We start from the raw sequence: 6,550 nt of genomic DNA on the forward strand, positions 1-6,550 counted from the left end.
GTCTCTCTGCTGGGGAAGAAATTCCACATTTGCTGAGGAAAGAGGAAGAGATTGTTCTTGCAGTCTTCTTTAAAATGGTGGTTCTTTGAGGCTGCTCATAGAGTTGCTATGTTAGAAGTCCACATGGAGATGGATAAGTGAAGCAGAGGGTTGGTGAAACATAAAATATGGATTATTAATGAAATTTATCATGTGGCTATCATATCGCCACTTCAAATAGGTACATCTGTATTAGTGTATGTTACATATACACGCATGCAAGCTTTTGTGTGAATGTATATTATATTACACACAAAAGAACACTAAGCCCAGCCTAGTGCAAAGTCAAGCACTCAAAAATTAGGAAATGTCAAAATTCAGGTTGCACGTACAATTTGAATGATGCCTGGTCAACACTATGGAATTAGATCGACATAAGGTAGCTTACATCGACCTAAAAATGTCTGTGTCTACACTACCAGGTGTAGTGCTTAAGTCAATGTAGTTAAGTCAACGTAACAGCAGTGTAGACACTGTCTTGCTTACGTTGACTTAGATGACCTCCAGGAGGTGTCCCACAATGCTCCACTGTGACCGCTCTGATCACCATTCTCAACTCTGCTGCCCAGTAGCCAGGTACACAGGAAACAGTCCCTCCCCTGTTAAAAGACCAGGAATTTTTGAATTTCCATTTCCTGTTTGTTCGTCACGGAGAGCTCACCTGCCCAGCTGAGCATGCCCTCTCCATGCTCCAAACATGCTCTTGCCTGGAATACATATGAGATGGTGGATCTCCTGGGTCTGTGGGGAGAAGAGGCTGTCCAGGCACAGCTCAGATCAAGCTGTAGAGATGTGGACATCTACGTGAAGATCTCTTGGGACATGGTGGAGAAGAGCTACCAGAGAGACCCGCAGCAGTGCCGCATGAAAGCAAAGGAGTTGGGTCAGGCGTACCAGAAGACAAGGGAGGCAAACAGTTACAAGGAGTTGCAGGCTATACTCTGCGGTGACCCGCCCTCCTTCAAGAGCCACACGGATACTTCAGAGGAGTCGGAGTCCCAAGCCACTCCAGGCAACACTGAGGAGGAGCTGTTGGAAAAGGGGGAGAATGGGAGACAGGCAAGTGGGGGATCCATTGTCCTGGAGAGCCAGGAGTTGTTTGTAACCCCGGAGTAGTTCAGCCAGTCACAGAACTGCAGCATGGCTGAATGTGATGCCGCGGAAGGAACCTGTGGTGAGTACGCATTTAGCATTAATATTGTGAGGGCACATGTTCTTATTTGCTATTTTTTATTTAAATAGCCACTCTACTGCCACTAGTTATCTGCTTCCCCCACCACCGGACAGGGATGCTGGAACCTGGGGGGCCAATGAGGCAGGGGTGCTGGAATTGGGGGGCCCATGGCCGCCCACTGTTCAACATGGCTATAGTTTGTGAGGCAGGGGTCAGCATTGCCCCCACAAACTGCAAGCCTTGGGCAGGCAGGGTGCGGGAACATGGACCGGGGGCTGCTTTTGGGCATTCCATCCCCCTGCCCAGAGCAGGTGGAGAGTCCGGGCCTCCCCACAGTGGCCCGGGCTCCCATGGCGTCTCTTACCACTGCCCGGGACCAGCTTCTGGACTGGGCAGGGGGTGGTGCCTTGGGTGCCAGAGAGTGGCAGCGGCTTTGGGAGGGGTGGCAAAGGAAAATGTGTTGGCTATAGTTCACTGCAAGCCCCTTCTTCCCCCCCGGGGCTTGCAATTTGGGGGGAGGAATGCCGGTCCCTGACCTCCACACTATGTCCATGTTACAAAGGGGAGGTGTCATGGCCCACTGGCCACCCTAGTTCTGCCACAGGTTACCCCTCCACTGCACAGATGTTCTGGCGCCCCTACCCCAGGATGTACTCACCATGGCTGGGACAGCAAACCGGTTCAATGAATACCTTGTAGAAATGAAAATGTTCTTCTTCGAGTGATTGCTCCTGTGTATTCCACAGTAGGTGTGCGTGCTCGCCACGTGCACTGGTGCCGGAAGTTTTTCCCTTGGCAGCATCCGTAGTGGGGGAGCACCGCTGCAACTCCTGGAGTGGCGCCGACATATCGTGCCATAAAGGGGGCTGCGTGCTCCCCCCACCCTCAGTTCCTTCTTACTGCCAGTGAAGGTAGTTGGAACTTTGTGCTCCAGCTTTGCTGCAGCATTTCTAGCCTTAGTGGTATCCAGCTTTCACTGAAGTTACTTGTTGAACTTTTCTCTGTTAGTGCCTGGCTCAGGGCATGCCCCGTGGCCCAGGCTTCAAGTTGTGTGACTCTTGTCGCAATTCTATGCCCAGAAGCGATCCACACACTCAGTGTCTTTGCTGTCTGGGCGAGGCTCACATTAGTGAGAAGTGTAAAATTTGTTGCTCCTTCAAACCGCGAACAAAGAAGGAGCGTGAGATCCGACTCCGAGCTCTCCTAATGAAGCCGGCGTTGGCCCAGGCACTGGCGCGTTGAGCTGACCCCGCGCCGGGCACTGCGTCCTCAGCGCGCAGCGAAGCACTCCCGGCGCGCCGTCCTGATTCCGCACCTGGTACCGTGTCGTCGGTGCGCAACGAGGTCCCATCAATGAGCCGGCACCGCTCCCCTTCTAAGAAGCAAGGGAAGACTCAGCGGCACCAGGAGAAAGAACGGGGTGAGGCTAGACCCGCGCTGGGCAGCCCACGATCCCCATCGGGACCAAGACCTCCGACTCGGGTGGAGCAGAGTAGTCCAGAGCCATCCACGCACACCTCGCCAGAGGTGAGAATGCCTTCAATGCTGGAGGTAGCTCAGGCTGCGTGCGACATCGTGACACTTCCAGTGCTGGGAGTGCCGCTTCAGTCGGGCCCCCGATCCCATGGGAAGCCACCACTCAGTGCCCATCAACCTTCTCCGGACGTCTCCAAGGTCGAGGCACCATCCGGAGTTGAAAGGCCTAGCCACGGACCACGGTGCGCCTACACACCGCGAGCAGGGTTGTCTGCGAGCGAGCTTTCCACCTCCACTCCGGGAGACCGTAGGGGAGGCACTGAGAGGCGGCGCCGCTCCTCTTCGAGCCTTGCCCACAGGGACAGGTCTCGTCATTGTTGGCACCGCCGTTCACGCTCCAGCATCCACCGTGGAAGGCGCTACGCCCAGAGCTCGTCATGGGAGCCCCAGGCACTGAGGGGTCGTAGTCTTGGGCGCCGGAGGGATTATGGAGACAGCACTCCCGACTCCTACCTGTCCTCCTCCAGGGGCTGGAGACGTCATGTTTGGAACCAATCCAGCCATTAGTACGGCACCGTTCGCTCGTCCCGGACTTCCGGCTCAGCATGCAGTCGCCCCTCGTCAAGCCGCTCGGTGCCGCAGGACCAGCCGGCCCTTGCGGGCCCCCTTGCACCCTAGGGCCAGGCCATTCCCTGGCAGGGACAGTGGTGCCAGTGGGCACCATGGCCCCAGGCACCGGCACTGCCAGGACCCCGCTCCGTGGCAGGAGTGTCCCAGGCCCAGCCGACGTCGCTGCCTTGGCACCGTGATGAGGCAGTGGGCACCAACCCTCCGGCACCTGACCCGGGGGTCAGGACGTCGAGCTACCAGTACAGCCGGGTGCAGACAACACCGCGGCACTGACCTCCTCGGCACTGGATGACTCTGTGGCTCCACTTCCTCCGGTCTCTCAGAAGGATTTCAAGGCCCACCAGGAGCTACTCAGGAGGGTGGCATCGAGGCTCCAGTCCGAGGAGATGGAGGAACCATTGGACACGCTGTTCAATGTCCTTACCTCCTCGACGGCGGGACGCGTGGCCCTCCCGCTCCATCGGGGGTGGCCAATATCACTACTGGCCTCTGGCAAACCCCGGCATCCCTGGGTCCTATCTCCAAAAAGGCCGAATGGAAGTACTTTGTGCCCACAAAAGGGCACAACCCGCTCCCACCCCCAAGGACAAAGACGCTCGCAGGCTGGATTCCTTTGGAAGAAAGATTTATTCGTCTGCGAGCTTTCAGCTCAGAGTGGCCAACCATCAGGCACTCTTGAGCAGATATGACTTTAACCTTTGGGGATCCCTGCCCAAATTTGAGCCTTCTCTTCACGAGCAGGACAGGAAGGAGTTCCAGGCTCTAGTTGAGGAAGGTATGGCGGCAGCTAAAGCAGCGCTCCACGCGGCCTCCGATACGGCGGACACGGCTGCTCGTTCGATGGCCGCAGCGATCTCCATGAGAAGGGCGTCCTGGCTTTCGCTCTCTGGACTATCTGCTGAGGCCCAGTCGATCATGCAGGACCTGCCATCCGATGGTCGGGCCCTGTTTGCAGATCAAACAGACACGCGTCTGAACGAGATGAAAGACTCCCGTACTACCCTGCAGACGCTGGGCCTGTACGTCCCGCCGGCCAAGGACAAGCCCAGGCCTCACACCTCCACTCCACAGGCTCGGGGCAGATATGAGCCCCCGCCTAAGAAGCAGCGGGAGCAGAGGCGCCGGTCACAATGCCAATCCCGTTCGGCCCCTCATCCGGGGCCCTCTAAGGCCAGGAGCCAGGGAAGTGGTGTTTTTGACTGCTTGCGGGGGGTTAGGGGCCTATTGCCAGGTTAACCCCCCCCCCAGTTAATAAAGTTCAGGTTTGCCAATCGTTTACCTGCCTTCAGTCTGCAATGGTTCCATATTACCACGGACCGCTGGGTCCTCACCACTATATCCCTGGGGTACAGGTTGCAGTTTGTTTCGCCCCCTCCCAGTTGCCCTCCAGCCAGGGAGTTGGCAGAGGACCTGGAACATGCGTTCCTCCTAAATCAGGAAGCATGAAGGGGCATACGAATGTTTAGCATATCTGGCATGCAAATACCTTGCAATGCCGGCTACAAAAGTGCCATGCAAATGCCTGTTCTCACTTTCTGGTGACATTGTAAATAAGAAGTGGACAGTATTGTCTCCTGTAAATGTAAACAAACTTCTTTGTCTTAGCGATTGGCTGAACAAGAAGTAGGATGGAGTGGACTTGTAGGCTCTGAAGTTTTACATTGTTTTGTTTTTGAGTGCAGTTATGTAACAAAATCGACATTTGTAAGTTTCACTTTCACAACAAAGAGATTGCACTACAGTACTTGTATGAGGTGAACAGAAAAATACTATTTTTACAGTGCCAATATTTGTAATAAAAAATAATATACACTTTCATTTCAATTACAACACAGAATACAATATATCTGAAAATGTTGAAAAACATCCAAAATAATTAATAAATTTCAATTGGTATTCTATTGTTTAACTGTGATTAATCACGATTAATTTTTTTTTAGTTAATCTTGTGAGTTAACTGTGATTAATCAACAGCCCTGGTTTTTATATAGCAAGTCTGCACTGCAGTTGGCTCTGCACTGACAATGGTTAATTTGTGCTTTGCATGTTTTACAGCTGAAAAATGTGGCCTTCAACTCTTCCTCCACACTGGCGGAGAGGCTCTCACAAGTAAGATGAAGGTGAAAGAGAATGCACGATGATATGTTTAATGAGATAATCAACGCCTCTGGGACAGTGGACTCTGAGCAGAGGACATGGAGGATTGCTCTCAGAAAAAATGAACATGGAAATTTTGAGCAGAACAAAAACTCAGGAGAATGAGTGTGGTAAACAGCAAGAGATACTGAGGATTCTGAAGGAACAGACAGACATGCTGAGGTGTCTGGTAGACCTTCAGGAGAAACACCTTGAAGCTCGACTTCCTCTACATCCCATCCAGAACATGATTCCAACACCACTGTACTCCTCCCCGCTCATACATGGATGTGTGACAGGCAAAGCTGATGTGATTTTGAACAGAAGATGAATGTGCTTTTCCCCTCCCAATTGTATGCCCCTGTATTTCCAAGGTTTACTTCTGTGACACACATTTCTGTTTTTATATCGTGCAATAAAAGTCCATTTCTTGAAAACGAAATAATCTTTATTACTTCAGAGAGTGGGGTGGTGGGTGGGAGAGGGAAACTGAGGCACAGAGGGAGGATGTGAACGAGTTCACATAGAGCCAAAGCTGTGAATAGAACCCAGGAATCCTTGCTCCAATCTCCTCCACACTCTAAGCAGTAGCTCACACTCCCCTCACTCATGGCAGCCACAGTGGTGGCCTCTGTGAGGTATTAGTTGGTGGGTCTCAACCCATTCCCTGGGCATCTAGAACACCCGCCTCACAGGCAGTGTCTTTGGAGGAGCCACAGACTGAATGGAGTGTGGGGTTGTCTCCCCAGCTGTAGCAAGGGCGGGGGCTCTAATGATTGTAGTGGATGGGGCCTGGGAGTCAAGTTCAGAGCAAATCAAGAGGTGTATTTCCAAGGTTACATTATACTACACACACAGCAGTCACAGCAAGGTTCAGACTATTGGCAGGTACAACACAACACACATTAGTGTGAGTAGTTAATAAAATGGGTTTTCAAAGCCTCCCTGAGCTGCATTGCTCCCCGCCAGGCTCTTCTTGTAGTCCTGGTATCTGGCTGCTCAAAATTTGCAGACAGCCTATCCACCTCTATGCCCCACTCTGTGGAAACTTCTTCTTTCCCTTTGCTTTACAGACATTATGAAGCGCACAGCAGG

The sequence above is a fragment of the Trachemys scripta genome, chromosome 5 (genome assembly GCF_013100865.1).
Source record: "Trachemys scripta elegans isolate TJP31775 chromosome 5, CAS_Tse_1.0, whole genome shotgun sequence".
In the NCBI taxonomy this organism is placed as follows: Eukaryota; Metazoa; Chordata; order Testudines; family Emydidae; genus Trachemys; species Trachemys scripta.